At 42.2% G+C, this 17,349-nt stretch overlaps 1 pseudogene; it reads right to left on the bottom strand.

The window, feature by feature from the left end:
- Window positions 1-2,371: 2,371 nt before the first annotated feature.
- Window positions 2,372-16,311, bottom strand: LOC138656614 (zinc finger protein 271-like; annotated as a pseudogene).
- Between the last annotated feature and the right edge of the window lie 1,038 nt (window positions 16,312-17,349).

Here is a 17,349-nt window from a genome sequence, read left to right on the forward strand (position 1 = left end):
TCCTCAGGAGAAATTGTCCAACAAATTTTATGGTGCAATTACTTCTATTACCCTTGTGAAAATGCAAAATTTGGGGATAAAAAAGTGTGAAAATGGTATTTTTTTATTTTCACAGCTCAATGTTATAAGCTTCTGTGAAGCACCAGGGGATTCATGGTGCTCACCACATATCGAGATAAGTTCCTTGAGGGGTCTAGTTTCCAAAATAGTGTCACCTGTGAGTGCTTTCCACTGTTTAGGCACATCAGTCTCTTCAAACGTGACATGGTGTCGGCTTATTATTCCAGCAAATTTTACATTCAAAAAGTCAAATGGCACTCTTTCCCTTCCAAGCCCTGGCATGTGCAAAAACAGTGGTTTTCCCCATACATAGGGTATCCGCATACTCAGGAGAAATTGCGCAACAAATTCTGTGGTCCATTTTTTACTGTAACCCTTGCAAAAAATAAAAACATATGGGTCTAAAGTAGCAATTTTATGAAAAAAAGTTAAATGTTCATTTTTTCCTGCCACGTTAATTTCTGTGAAGCACCTGAAGGGTTAAAAAACTTCTAGAATGTGGTTTTGAGCACCTTGAGGGGGTGCAGTTTTTAGAATGTTGTAACTTTTGGGTATTTTCTATGACATGCATCCCTCAAAGTCTCTTCAAATCTGATTTGGTCCTTAAAAATGGTTTTGTAAATTATGTAAAAAAAATGAGATGTTGCTGGTTAGCGTTTAACCCTTCTAACTTAACAAAAATTGTTTAAAAAATTGTGCTGATGTAAAGTAGACAAGTGGGAAATGTTATTTATTAACTATTTTGTGTGAAATAACTGATTTAAGGGCATAAAGATTAAAAGTTTGAAAATTGCAACATTTTTGCCAAATTTCAGATATTTTCAAAAACAAACACAAGTCATATCTAACAATTTTCACCACTATCATGAAGTACAAAATATCACACAAAAACAGTCTCAGAATCACCGGGATACGTTGAAGCGTTCCAGAGTTATCGCCTCATAAAGTGACAGTGGTCAGAATTGTAAAATTTGGCTTGGTCATGATGGTGAAAACAGGCTTGGTGGTTAAAGCCCATTGAGACGAATGGATAATTGTAGCAGTGATTTACTGCATGATCACCATAAGAGAATGTTGAATGCCGACAAGAATTTACATGTAATGACTATTGTGTTCAAATAATTGCTTATTCATTCGTCATTTACAGGTGGCGTTATGGAAATTATCTCAATTTTCATTGTATAATCAATAAGCAACAAATTATTACATTACACAATTATCGTGAACAATAAATCGTAAAGGGGTTTTCCCACAAGCAATGTTCATTTTAATCAAAATAAGTTCCACAGTTGAATGTGTTTAAAAAATGAAAAGTTCCTGGGTGGAGATAATCTTATAAATGTGCCCCTGCTGTGTAATGGATGTGTCTGACCGTGCAGGAACATGGTCTGATCATACCACAGGTTCTGGCCAATGGAGAAAACAAGAGTATACAGACAGGACAGCATGGGATTGCAGATGCTGCCTGAGATGTAAAACATTTCCTGCCTGTTTTTAAATCAGGTTGATCACGGGGTGCAAATGGGTTGTCCTTACACCTGAGGATCTGCTGATGACCCCTCTACCTGTCATCATGATCATCTTATGAGTGCTGGCCTGTGGCCTTCGTTCATAGGAGATCGTGATTTCTGCTATACATGGCAGTTTGAAGCCCTGCTATGTGATGCGCAAGCAATCGGATAATCGCTGCTTCAAGACTACTAAGAAAACTAACAAAGACAGTAAAAATTATCAAAATTTTTTTACAAATATGAAAAAAAATCTCAAAAGTTCAAATCACCCCCCTTGTGCCCCATTAAAACTAAAACAAAAAAATCCCACAAATTTGGTATTGCTCCTTTCAAAAATGTCCGATATATCAAAATATAAAATAAATTATTCGAATTGGTAAATGCCATAATGAGAAACAAAAAAAAAAATCAAAAAGCCACAAATACATTTTTTGGCTGCAACATTGCAATAGCAGGCAATCATAACATTGTATCTTCCTCCAAAATGGTACCAATAACATAGCCGTAAAAAAAGCTCAAGGCACAAAACATAAGCCCTCACAGAGCCCCAGGTCTCAAAAATTAAAGTTACGGGTCGTGCAAGTTTTTTTTTTTTAATTTCCAATCTTTAACACAAATAAAAAATATGTATACATGATTGGTATCTGCGTACTTGTACTGACCTGAGGAATCATATTGCCAAGTCAGTTTTACAATACAATGAACATGGTAAATAAAATACCCAACAAATGTTTGTGGAATTTAACTTTTTTTGCAATTTCAATGCACTTGGAATTTTTTTTCCAAGTTTTCTGGTACAACATATGGTAAAATGAATGGTGTCATTCAAAATTACAATTCGCACCGACAAACAAAAAAGCCCTCATTCCGCTATATTGACAGAAAAACAAAAAAGGATCATGAAAGGGGGTAAAAAAACAGAAATGCAAAAACGGAAACTGGCTATGTCAGAAGGGGATTGAAGCTAAATAATGTATTCCACATTCTGAACTTGAAAGTGGCTTTTCCCGTGTAAATTCTGTGATATTTAACAAGATCTGATCTAACAGTGAAACATTTTCCACATTCTAAACATGAAACTGGCTTTTCCTTGTGTGAGATCTTTCATGTTTAAGAAGACCCGACTTACGGATAAAGCATTTTCCACATTTTGAGCATGAATACGGCTTCTCCCCTGTGTGAGTTCTTTGATGTCTAATAAGGTTTTCTTTCTTTGTAAAACATTTTCCACATTCTGAACATGAAAACGGCTTTTCTCCTGTGTGAGTTTTTTTATGTGTATTAAGAATATGTTTATGGCTAAAACATTTCCCACATTGTGAACATGAAAATGGTTTTTCCCCTGTGTGAGATCTGTCATGAATAACAAGATCTGATTTCTGGGTAAAACATTTTCCACATTTTGGGCATGAAAATGGCTTCTCCCCTGTGTGAAGTCTTTGATGTATCATAAGATGTTGTTTCTGGGTAAAATATTTTCCACACTCGGAACATAAAAATGGCTTCTCACCTTTGTGACTTCTCTGATGTCTTGCAAGATATGATTTCACGGTAAAACATTTTCCACATACCTGACATGAAAATGGCTTCTCTGTTGTGTGAATTTTTTTATGTCTTAAAAGAATTGCTTTAGAGTTAAAATTTTTTCCACATTGTGAACATGAACATGGATTCACCCCTATGTGAATTCTCTGATGTTTAACAAGATGTCGTTTAGTGGTAAAACTTTCTCCACATTCTGAACATGAAAATGGTTTCTCCCCTGTATGAATTCTTTGATGTCCAATAAGAGTAAGTTTCTGATTAAAACATTTCCCACATTCTGAACATGAAAATAGTTTCTCCCCAGTGTGTATTTTATGATGTCTAATGAGATCTGGTTTGATGGTAAAACATTTCCCACATTCTGAGCATGAATATGGGTTTTCCACTTTGTGGATTTTTTTATGTCTAATCAAAAGTGATTTTACAATAAAACTTTTTCCACAATCTGAACATGAATATGGCTTCTCTCCTGTATGAAGTCTCTGATGTCTAATCAGACTAGGCTTCTGGTTAAAACTGATCCCACATTCTGAACAAGAAAATGGTTTCTCCCCTGTGTGTTTTCTAAGATGTATAACGAGATGTGATTTCCAATCAAAACATTTCCCACATTCTGAACATGAATATGGCTTTCCTTCTGTGTGAGTTCTCTCATGTCTAACAAGATGTGAATTATTAGTAAAGCATCTTCCACATTCCTGACATGAATATGGCTTCTCCCCTGTGTGAATTCTCTGATGTTTACCAAGAGCTGTTTTTTGGGTAAAACATTTCCCACATTCTAAACACGAAAATGGTTTCTTCATTGTGTGAATTTTCTGATGTGTAACCAAACCTGATTTCGTGGAAAAACATTTGCCACATTCTGAACATAAATATGGCTTTTCCCCTATGGAAACTTTTTGACATTCGACACCCTGTCTGTGACTTGTATTTTGCTTAGCAGTCTGTGATGAATCAGATCGGATCTGTTTAGCAGGATCAAATGACATATTTTGGATTTGAGGGGTGGAGGGTATATCTTTAATATTGTCATTTTTCTCATATTCATATTGAATGATACCACAATCATCTGCAGTAACATCTGAAGATTTTGGATGTTCCTCTGAGCTCCCGGTACAGTCATCTGCAAAGAATAAAACTGATTATATTATTTTCTAGAAATATAACGATTGTAGACATTATATACAATAAATTGGTCTGCACTCTGTCCAAATGCGAGGTGCTGGTGGAATGGGCCCTTGAGACCCAGAGTCCAAATTAAGAATTCACCGCACACTCTATCCGTAAGGTGATGCAAAAAAGGAAATTTATGGTCACACACAATACTCGTAGAGCAGAGAAGAGATAAACGTATATGAGTGACTATTCAACTTTTCGACCAATCTCCGGTCAATGCCGCCTTATGCTGAGAAATGCTTGAGTGGTCCTGTGAAGTGGACGTTATGGGCAGCGCTCCAGCGCTTTGCCCCCTTAAAACAGTGTGCTTAGGCTGTTCAGCTCATCATTCAGCTGAGGCGATGAAAACTAAATCTCCAAGCACTAAAAAATTCTTGGAGGACACCCGAGCATGCTCGGGAAATCTCGAGTAACGAGTAGTATATTCGCTCATCACTATTAAGGATTTGTTTTTGCGCCGCTGTGTTCAGGGGATGTAACTTGTTAGGGTATGTGTCCACGTTCAGGATTGCATCAGGATTTGGTCAGGATTTTTCATCAGTATTTGTAAGCCAAAACCAGGAGTGGAACAATTAAAGGAAAAGTATAATAGAAACATATGCACCACTTCTGCATTTATCACCCACTCCTGGTTTTGGCTTACAAATACTGATGAAAAATCCTGACCAAATCCTGATGCAATCCTGAACGTGGACACATACCCTTATAGTTCTCAGTTCGCGCAGCTTTACGATGCCGTGTATGATCTGTATTTGTCAGTTGTGATACTTAGGGGTACGTATAAACTTGTATATTAACTTTTAATGGGGGTGGAAACAGCGATTCTGACACTGATTTTCTGCATATTTGTGCCTCTCCCTGTGTGGCAGAAGTAACGTCGGGTCCTCAGGATTACAGCGAGACCAAATATATACAGATATATTATTAGTTTGTTATCAGTTTTACAACTTGCCATGCCACGACAATTCCATATTTTATGGAAAGAAAACACTTCGTTCCGAGAGCCGCAATGTCTGATTCTTCTCATTCAGGATGAGTCACTGCTTTCATTTAACCCTTTTGGTGCAGCTGTAGAGGATTAAATTTTAGAATTTTTTGCTGTTAAAATAATTATTATTTATTATTATTATTTATTTCTATAGCACCATTGATTCCATGGTCTGTACATGAAAAGGGGTTACATACAAATTACAGATATCACTTACAGTAAACTAACAATTACAGACTGATACAGAGGGGCGAGGACCCTGCCCTTGCGGACTTACATTCTACAGGATGGTGGGGAAGGAGGCATTAGGTTGGGTGTTGCAGATGCTCCGGTGTTGGTGAGGCGGTAGCTCTGGCAGTGGTGAGGAAGCAGCGGGGTCAATAACGTAATAACTTTATATGTGGGGTACATTATATCGGGGTCTTTTATTGTTGGATTTATTTTGTGAAAATAAAAAACTAAGTTTTGTCAAAATAAAAAAGTTTTCATTTTTTCTCCCTGTTCATACTCGGAGTCCATGATTATTAACTGCAGCATCTTAGGGCTAACGAATAAAATCAATGCTATCTCCACTCCCCATCATTATGGAGGAGCCCAGGGTCAGTCATGGTTATTTAGGGGGGGGGGGGGGGGGGACATCTCCATGTTCTAGATTCTTTCACCACACTAACATCAGATTAATAGGAGCTGATGGTCTCTGAGGCCCAAACAGGACAAATAATTTTCCTTCATCAGAACCGACGTCAGATGATGAAGAAATCGGCCACTCACATAAGTAAATATTCATCGAAAGACTCTCACCTGGGCCGTTATCTGTAGGAGTCTCTTCTGCACACTGCTGATCGCCCCTCACATTAGTGGTCTCTTCTTTACACCGCTGATCGCCCCTCACATTAGGGGTTTCCTCATTACACCGCTGATCGCCCCTCACATTAGGGGTATCCTCTTTACACCGCTTATCACCCCTCACATTTATCTCTGGAGCATTAATATTGTTCAGATCTTTATCCGGATCCAAAACCTGCAAAACAAATATTGTAAAAGTCCCGAAGATGGGAGAAGTCCCCGGGAATAATGGTGAGAAGATGCGGACATGTAACGTCTGTGGTCAGCTGCGATCCTGCCATCTCCACCACTCTCATTACACAAATATAAAACATATATTACTGGAGGAAAAAACAATCTTAGAATCAACCCTCCAAAATAACGGAAGGAAAAAGGAATGTATAAAATAATCATTACTTTTATTCAATATTCAAGAATTCCAACGATAACAAAATGATACAGGATGCCTCATGTTATGGAGACTGTTATGTCTGCTAATGAAAGGTGTAATGAAGGCAATCCAGAGACACAGTGTGCCTAGCGATCAGAGCGCACACAGTGATCTGACAAATACCCAAAAACAAAAGAACGAGCTCTGAGACGTGGAAACTCTGTAGACTGCACACCTGATCCTATCCTAAACACAACTAAAAGTGGCTGTGGATTGCACCTAACCACTACCTATGCAACTCGGCACAGCCTATGAAACTAGCTAGCCTGAAGATAGAAAAATAGGCCTGACTTGCCCCCAGAGAAATACCCCAAAGGAAAAGGCAGCCCCCCACATATAATGACTGTGAGTAAGATCAAAAGACAAAACGTAGGGATGAAATAGATTCAGCAAAGTGGGGCCCGATATTCTTAGACAGAGCGAGGACAGTAAAGCGAACTTTGCAGTCTACAAAAAACCCTAAAGCGAAACCCACGCAAAGGGGGCAAAAAAGACTCACCGTGCCGGACTAACGGCACGGCGGTACACCCTTTGCGTCTCAGAGCTTCCAGCAAAACAAAAGACAAGCTGGACAGAAAAAAGGCAACAAAATAGCAAAAAAGCACTTAGCTATACAGAGCAGCAGGTCACAGGAACAATCAGGAGAAGCTCAGATCCAACACTGGAACATTGACTAGGAGCAAGGATAGCAGCATCAGGTGGAGTTAAGTAACGAAGCAGCTAATGAGCTCACCAGAACACCTGAAGGAAGGAAGCTCAGAAGCTGCAGTACCACTTGTGACCACAGGAGTGAATTCAGCCACAGAATTCACAACAGTACCCCCCCCTTGAGGAGGGGTCACCGAACCCTCACCAGAGCCCCCAGGCCTACCAGGATGAGCCGCATGAAAGGCACGAACAAGATCGGGAGCATGAACATCAGAGGCAAAAACCCAGGAATTATCTTCCTGAGCATAACCCTTCCATTTAACCAGATACTGGAGTTTCCGTCTAGAAACACGAGAATCCAAAATCTTCTCCACAATATACTCCAATTCCCCCTCCACCAAAACCGGGGCAGGAGGCTCAACAGATGGAACCATAGGTGCCACGTATCTCCGCAACAATGACCTATGGAATACATTATGTATGGAAAAGGAGTCTGGGAGGGTCAGACGAAAAGACACAGGATTGAGAACCTCAGAAATCCTATACGGACCAATAAAACGAGGTTTAAATTTAGGAGAGGAAACCTTCATAGGAATATGACGAGAAGATAACCAAACCAGATCCCCAACACGAAGTCGGGGACCCACACGGCGTCTGCGATTAGCGAAAAGTTGAGCCTTCTCCTGGGACAAGGTCAAATTGTCCACTACCTGAGTCCAGATCTGCTGCAACCTGTCCACCACAGAATCCACACCAGGACAGTCCGAAGACTCAACCTGTCCTGAAGAGAAACGAGGATGGAACCCAGAATTGCAGAAAAATGGAGAAACCAAGGTAGCCGAGCTGGCCCGATTATTAAGGGCGAACTCAGCCAACGGCAAAAAGGACACCCAATCATCCTGGTCTGCAGAAACAAAACATCTCAGATATGTTTCCAAGGTCTGATTGGTTCGTTCGGTCTGGCCATTAGTCTGAGGATGGAAAGCCGAGGAAAAGGATAGGTCAATGCCCATCCTACCACAAAAGGCTCGCCAGAACCTTGAAACAAACTGGGAACCTCTGTCAGAAACAATATTCTCAGGAATGCCATGCAACCGAACCACATGCTGAAAAAACAAAGGTACCAAATCAGAGGAGGAAGACAATTTAGCCAAGGGCACCAGATGGACCATTTTAGAAAAGCGATCACAGACCACCCAAATGACTGACATCTTTTGAGAAACGGGAAGGTCAGAAATGAAATCCATCGAAATATGTGTCCAAGGCCTCTTTGGGACCGGCAAGGGCAAAAGCAACCCACTGGCACGAGAACAGGAGGGCTTAGCCCTAGCACAAATCCCACAGGACTGCACAAAAGTACGTACATCCCGTGACAGAGATGGCCACCAGAAGGATCTAGCCACTAACTCTCTGGTACCAAAGATTCCAGGATGACCAGCCAACACCGAACAATGAAGTTCAGAGATAAGTTTATTAGTCCACCTATCAGGGACGAACAGTTTCTCCGCTGGACAACGATCAGGTTTATTCGCCTGAAATTTTTGCAGCACCCGCCGCAAATCAGGGGAGATGGCAGACACAATGACTCCTTCCTTGAGGATACCCGCTGGCTCAGATAAACCCGGAGAGTCGGGCACAAAACTCCTAGACAGAGCATCCGCCTTCACATTTTTAGAGCCCGGAAGGTACGAAATCACAAAGTCGAAGCGGGCAAAAAATAACGACCAACGGGCCTGTCTAGGATTCAAGCGCTTGGCAGACTCGAGATAAGTCAAGTTCTTATGATCAGTCAATACCACCACGCGATGCTTAGCTCCTTCAAGCCAATGACGCCACTCCTCGAATGCCCACTTCATGGCCAGCAACTCTCGGTTGCCCACATCATAATTACGCTCAGCGGGCGAAAACTTCCTGGAAACGAAAGCACATGGTTTCATCACTGAGCAATCAGAACCTCTCTGTGACAAAACCGCCCCTGCTCCAATCTCAGAAGCATCAACCTCGACCTGGAACGGAAGAGAAACATCTGGCTGACACAACACAGGGGCAGAACAAAAACGACGCTTCAACTCCTGAAAAGCTTCCACAGCAGCAGAAGACCAATTGACCAAATCAGCACCCTTCTTGGTCAAATCGGTCAGTGGTTTGGCAATGCTAGAAAAATTACAGATGAAGCGACGATAAAAATTAGCAAAGCCCAGGAACTTTTGCAGACTTTTCAGAGATGTCGGCTGAATCCAATCCTGGATGGCTTGGACCTTAACTGGATCCATCTCGATAGTAGAAGGGGAAAAAATGAATCCCAAAAATGAAACTTTCTGCACACCGAAGAGACACTTTGATCCCTTCACAAACAAAGAGTTAGCACGCAGGACCTGAAAAACCATTCTGACCTGCTTCACATGAGACTCCCAATCATCTGAGAAGATCAAAATGTCATCCAAGTAAACAATCAGGAATTTATCCAGGTACTCACGGAAGATGTCATGCATAAAGGATTGAAACACTGATGGAGCATTGGCAAGTCCGAACGGCATCACTAGATACTCAAAATGACCCTCGGGCGTATTGAATGCAGTTTTCCATTCATCTCCTTGCCTGATTCTCACCAGATTATACGCACCACGAAGATCTATCTTAGTGAACCAACTAGCCCCCTTAATCCGAGCAAACAAGTCAGATAACAATGGCAAGGGATACTGAAATTTAACAGTGATCTTATTAAGAAGGCGGTAATCAATACACGGTCTCAGCGAACCATCCTTCTTAGCTACAAAGAAGAACCCTGCTCCCAGTGGTGATGACGATGGGCGAATATGTCCCTTCTCTAGGGATTCCTTCACATAACTGCGCATAGCGGCGTGTTCGGGCACGGATAAATTAAATAATCGACCTTTAGGGAATTTACTACCAGGAATCAAATTGATAGCACAATCACAATCCCTATGCGGAGGTAGGGCATCGGACTTGGGCTCTTCAAATACATCCTGATAATCAGACAAGAACTCTGGGACCTCAGAAGGGGTGGATGACGAAATCGACAAAAATGGAACATCACCATGTACCCCCTGACAACCCCAGCTGGATACCGATATGGAATTCCAATCCAATACTGGATTATGGGTTTGTAGCCATGGCAACCCCAACACGACCACATCATGCAGATTATGCAACACCAGAAAGCGAATAACTTCCTGATGTGCAGGAGCCATGCACATGGTCAGCTGGGCCCAGTACTGAGGTTTATTCTTGGCCAAAGGTGTAGCATCAATTCCTCTCAATGGAATAGGACACCGCAAAGGCTCCAAGAAAAACCCACAACGTTTAGCATAATCCAAATCCATCAGATTTAGGGCAGCGCCTGAATCCACAAACGCCATGACAGAAAACGACGACAAAGAGCATATCAAGGTAATGGACAGAAGGAATTTGGACTGTACAGTACCAATGACGGCAGACCTAGCGGACCGCTTAGTGCGCTTAGGACAATCAGAAATAGCATGAGTGGAATCACCACAGTAGAAACATAGCCCATTCAGACGTCTGTATTCCTGCCGTTCCACTCTGGTCATAGTCCTATCGCACTGCATAGGCTCAGGTGTAACCTCAGGCAATACCGCCAAATGGTGCACAGATTTACGCTCGCGCAAGCGTCTACCGATCTGAATGGCTAAAGACAAAGACTCATTCAAACCAGCAGGCATAGGAAATCCCACCATGACATCCTTAAGAGCCTCAGAGAGACCCTTTCTGAACAAAGCTGCCAGCGCAGATTCATTCCACTGAGTGAGTACTGACCATTTCCTAAATTTCTGACAATATACTTCTATATCATCCTGACCCTGGCACAAAGCCAGCAAATTTTTCTCAGCCTGATCCACTGAATTAGGCTCATCGTACAGTAATCCGAGTGCCAGGAAAAACGCATCGACACTACTCAATGCAGGGTCTCCTGGCGCAAGAGAAAATGCCCAGTCTTGAGGGTCGCCGCGCAAAAAAGAAATAATAATCAAAACCTGTTGAATAGGATTACCAGAAGAATGAGGTTTCAAGGCCAGAAATAGCTTACAATTATTTTTGAAACTTGGAAACTTAGTTCTATCTCCAAAAAACAAATCAGGAATAGGAATTCTTGGTTCTAACATAGATTTCTGATCAATAGTATCTTGAATCTTTTGTACATTTATAACGAGATTATCCATTGAAGAGCACAGACCCTGAAAATCCATGTCCACACCTGTGTCCAGAAACACCCAAATGTCTAGGGGAAAAAAAAAAAAAAAGTGAACACAGAGCAGAGAAAAAAAAAAAAAAATGATGTCAGAACTTTTTCTTTCCCTCTATTGAGAATCATTAGTTGGCTCCTAGTACTGTTATGTCTGCTAATGAAAGGTGTAATGAAGGCAATCCAGAGACACAGTGTGCCTAGCGATCAGAGCGCACACAGTGATCTGACAAATACCCAAAAACAAAAGAAAGAGCTCTGAGACGTGGAAACTCTGTAGACTGCACACCTGATCCTATCCTAAACACAACTAAAAGTGGCTGTGGATTGCGCCTAACCACTACCTATGCAACTCGGCACAGCCTAAGAAACTAGCTAGCCTGAAGATAGAAAAATAGGCCTGACTTGCCCCCAGAGAAATACCCCAAAGGAAAAGGCAGCCCCCCACATATAATGACTGTGAGTAAGATGAAAAGACAAAACGTAGGGATGAAATAGATTCAGCAAAGTGGGGCCCGATATTCTTAAGGCCCCTTCACATTTAGCGACGCTGCAGCGATACCGACAACGATCCGAATCGCTGCAGCATCGCTGTTTGGTCGCTGGAGAGCTGTCACACAGACCGCTCTCCAGCGACCAACGATGCCGGTAACCAGGGTAAACATCGGGTAACTAAGCGCAGGGCCGCTCTTAGTAACCCGATGTTTACCCTGGTTACCATGCTAAAAGTAAAAAAAAAAAAAACAGTACATACTTACCTACAGCCGTCTGTCCTCCAGCGCTGCGCTGACGTCACCGCTCTGCTTTCCGGCTCACAGCCAGTACAGGAGGAGAGCAGAGCGCAGCGCTGGAGGACAGACGGCTGTAGGTAAGTATGTACTGTTTTTTTTTTTTTTTACTTTTAGCATGGTAACCAGGGTAAACATCGGGTTACTAAGCGCGGCCCTGCGCTTAGTTACCCGATGTTTACCCTGGTTACCAGTGAAGACATCGCTGGATCGGTGTCACACACGCCGATCCAGCGATGTCTCCAGGGAGTCCAGCGACGAAATAAAGTTCTGGACTTTATTCAGCGACCAACGATCTCCCAGCAGGGGCCTGATCGTTGGTCGCTGTCACACAGAACGATTTCATTAATGATATCGTTGCTACGTCACGAATAGCAACGATATCGTTAACAATATCGTTATGTGTGAAGGTACCTTTAGACAGAGCGAGGACAGTAAAGCGAACTTTGCAGTCTACAAAAAACCCTAAAGCGAAACCCACGCAAAGGGGGCAAAAAAGACCCACCGTGCCGGACTAACGGCACGGCGGTACACCCTTTGCGTCTCAGAGCTTCCAGCAAAACAAAAGACAAGCTGGACAGAAAAAAGGCAACAAAATAGCAAAAAAGCACTTAGCTATACAGAGCAGCAGGTCACAGGAACAATCAGGAGAAGCTCAGATCCAACACTGAAACATTGACAAGGAGCAGGGATAGCAGCATCAGGCGGAGTTAAGTAACGAAGCAGCTAATGAGCTCACCAGAACACCTGAGGAAGGAAGCTCAGAAGCTGCAGTACCACTTGTGACCACAGGAGTGAATTCAGCCACAGAATTCACAACAGGAGACATACAATCTCACTGCCCCGTGAAGGTTAATCAATAAATATTGGCCTAATCCTAAATGATAAACAGCTTACTAGATTTCACTATAACCTTTACTTAATGGTTTTACAGCATAAACCAGAATTATACTTTGCTAACAATGTATAGAAAATCATCCATAAAGTGCCTCAGTGCAGAGTGGTATATACAAGGTAAAAATACAACACTGGCTGCTGGATACAACTCAGAAAGTGCCTTGGTGCATGTAAACAATAATGATAAATAAGCAGGATACCACAAAGAAAACGGTGCACTTTAATGTTGTTTACCTTAGTGGGGAGTAAAACTGCCCTGTCTCCCACCCGACGCGCGTTTCGACGTTGTCTTCTTTCAGGGGCGAAGATGGAGAGGCTGATAGTAATTTATTACACCCGCTTTCCTATCGATGCTTGTTTTGACCCTCATGTGACCATCTTTACATATATATGGCCACTCCCCATAAGTGCCATCATAACACAACCTCCCCGTTACTAATATAAGTATCAATACTTATTGGTACACGTGACCATCGCGTCAGCGCCCTTAATACCTCCCCCTAATAGTAGTAATGAAACGTTCCACCAAACGGATGTGCAGGTTCACCCCAATACGAAGCACTGGCATCCGGGTGATGACGGCACATGCGTCCTCAGCACCACGGCAACAGAGGCCTCCCACCTCCGGCGGCGATGGAGCGCGTGCGTTCCACTCAGCCAATGACAAGCGGAAGTTACCGCTACCATCAACTGCCAGAGGAAGGTGATCTCAGCATGAATGACAAAAGCGCATGCGCACATCCTGCTACCAGTGGAAATGAAGTTCTATGCCGTATTATGAGAAGTATATAGCAATGAATGAATTAGTGACAGTGAGGACAACAAGAAATATATAATAATAATCCCTGTGAAGCACACAGTGTGACTAAGTGTGATAAAGAGGGAATTTCTATATTTATGCAGATAATTAATAATGTAAACAATGAATGATTGTGATGACAACAGATAAAAAAATGATAATAATGAACAATCCATGTGAAATACAGAGTGTAACTGTAATTAGTGAAAAAGGAATCTATATATTCACACCATAATTAATGGTGTAAGCGATGAAGTAAAATTAATAATTACATATTAATTATTAAAAGAATTACTTGTGAACAATATGACTGAATTACCATATAGCAATGGAATAAATAAGATTAAAGTAAAGTAGATACAATAAGAGTTGTGGAGCGGATTAATAAAGGAAAAGACGTGTAAATAAGAGGGGGGAAGGGATTGTGAAAAGGAGACGATCACTGAATGAACGAGATGAACAGAAAAACAGAACAATGAGAAATTATAGAGTAAACGAATGAAATCTGTGCAAGTGGAGAAATAACATAGGGAAGGGGGGGAAGAGGGGGTCTAAGGAGGAATCAATAATAGACTGAGTACAATAAAGAGTTCGGGACAATGGACAGATTTACTGAAGGAGAAAAGCCGGATTACTCACCGGTAATGCTCTTTTAGTGAGTTCACGACAGCACCCTACTGGAGAGAGGGATCCGCCCCACAGGAACAGGAAACCTATAGAAAGATAAAAGGGGGCGGTCCGCCTTTCCTCCTCAGGGTTAGGCAAATATCATTATTCAAAATTTAAACTTATTTGCTCTATGTTTGGAAAGAGGAATTTTACTCATTAGTATATACTATATTAACCTAGGGAGTGATGTGATAGGGTGCTGTCGTGGACTCACTAAAAGAGCATTACCGGTGAGTAATCCGGCTTTTTACCCTTCGCCACGACAGCACCCTACAGATTTTCCAGAGACCATCACCTAGGGAGGGACCACCGTGCTGAGGACAGTCCTGCCAAAGTCTAGGTCAGAAGTTGATGACAGGTCAAGCCTATAGTGGTTATAGAAGGTAGAAGGATCTGACCAAGTTGCCGCCTTACATATGGTTTCTATTGGGACGTCTCCTCTTTCGGCCCAGGAGGATGCCATAGCTCTGGTAGAGTGTGCCGTTATGCCTTCCGGAGGGTTTTCTTTCCTCGTGGAATAAGCCAGTCTGATAGACTCCCTGATCCACCGGGAGAAGGTGCTTTTTGTGACTCCATGACCCTTCTTGTGACCCTGGAAGGATATGAACAGAGCCCTACACTGTCGCCAGCTCCTGGTCCTTTCAATGTATTTTAAAACTACTCTCCTAAGATCTAGAGTGTGATACTTCTGTTCTTTAGGAGTGGAGGGATTACTGAAGAAGGTGGGCAGGAGTATTTCTTGTGATCTATGAAATTTCTTTGCTACCTTGGGAAGGTAGGAGGGGCCTGGTTTAACAATCAACTTATCCTGAAAAGTTAGCAGGAAAGGTGGATCTATAGAAAGAGCTTGGATGTCACCGATTCTCCTAGCCGAAGTCAGTGCTACCAAGAGGGCCGTTTTTAGTGATAGGTGTTTAATGGGTATTGAATCTATTGGTTCAAACAGAGAATCTGTTAGGGCTTGTAAAACTAAATTTAGATCCCAGGGTGGAATTCTAGGTATGTTAATGGGATTTATCCGTTCGCAAGCTGTGATAAATTGGGATACCCATCTATTTCCCGCAATGTTATAGCCATAGAGGGCCCCTAGTGCTGATACATGAACTTTTAGCGTATTTACAGATAAACCTAGTTCCCTCCCTTTTTGAAGGAATTCCAAGATAGATTGTATTGGAATTCCTGATGTGTTGGGAGATGTATGGAATTGTAAGAATTTCTTCCATATTTTTGTATATATTTTTGTGGTAGAATGTTTTCTACTTTGGATGAGTGTCTCAATCAATCCCTCCGAGAACCCCCTTAATTTTAGCATCTGCCTTTCAAATTCCAGGCCGTCAGATGGAGATTGTCCACCTGAGGGTGGAAAAATGGTCCCTGGAAGAGAAGGTTGGGTATTGAGGGGAGGACCCAAGGGTCTGAGACCGACATGGTTTTTAGCCACGAGAACCATGGCCTCTTGGGCCAAAATGGAGCTATCAGTATAACTCTCGCTCCATCCTCTCTGATTTTCCGTATGATCTGTGGTAATAATATTATCGGAGGGAAGACGAATGCTAGACTGAACTGCCAAGGGACTTGGAGAGCGTCCAGAATGTCCGGATGATCTGCTAAAGATAGGAAGGCAAATTTCTGGACTTGCCTGTTTCTTCTTGTGGCGAAGAGATCTTTTTGAGGACAACCCCATAGGGATAGTATCTCTTGGAAGACATGATGGTTTAGGCACCATTCTCCCTGCCTCAAGGTGTGTCGACTTAAGAAGTCTGCCTGCTGCTTGTTTTCCCCCCTTATGTGAAGCACAGTAAGGGATAATAGATGTTTTTCTGCTAGATCCAAGATTTTCCCGGCTGAAGACATCAGAGTCTCTGATCGAGTACCTCCTTGTCTGTTTAGATAGGCCACTGTGGTGGTGTTGTCGGAAAGGATTCTGACGTCTTTTCCCCGAAGCTGTGGGAGAAAATGGTATAAGGTGTATTTTACTGCATTTAGTTCTTTAAGGTTAGATAAGCTGTGGCATTCTTCCGTGTCCCATAACCCTTGGCAAAATTTACTTCCCATATGGGCGCCCCATCCGTGAGGACTGGCGTCAGTGGTTACAGTGTGAGATGGTGTTATTACCCATGGAACACCATTCATCAAATGGTTAGAATCTAGCCACCTTGTTAAGGAAGTTAAAACTTCCTAGGACAAAGTTATTTTTGCATTCAGGTGACCAAGCAGTCGTCTTTCCTCTTGGAGGATTTGGTGTTGCAGTGTCCGGGTATGGTATTGTGCCCATTGGACTGCAGGGGTACATGAAATAAGAGATCCCAGTAACGACATAGCTCTCCTTAGAGACATGTGTGGGTTATCCATCGCAGCTGTGACTTTGTCTGATGAGTGATATTTTTACTTGAGGGAGAAGACATTTTTGGGTTATAGAGTCTAGATGGAACCCCAGAAACGCTTGGAGTGACAGTGGAGTAAGTCTGGATTTGTTGATATTGATGATCCAACCTAGATTCTGTAGAGATGAAATTGCATGAGCTAAGCGGTCAGCACATTGAGAAACTGAATTTCCGATTACCAAAAAGTCATCTAAGTAGGGCACAATTAATGTCTCTTTTTGGCGAAGATAAGCAATCACCTCTAGAATTACTTTGGTGAAGATCCTTGGCGCTGTAGAGAGGCCAAAGGGCATGGCTGCATACTGGAAATGATGAATCTTGCCTTTGATTGTCACTGCTACCCTGAAGAATTTCTGGCATCTCATGGATAGGGAGATGGT

The sequence above is a fragment of the Ranitomeya imitator genome, unplaced genomic scaffold (assembly GCF_032444005.1).
Source record: "Ranitomeya imitator isolate aRanImi1 unplaced genomic scaffold, aRanImi1.pri SCAFFOLD_1699, whole genome shotgun sequence".
Classification (NCBI taxonomy): domain Eukaryota; kingdom Metazoa; phylum Chordata; class Amphibia; order Anura; family Dendrobatidae; genus Ranitomeya; species Ranitomeya imitator.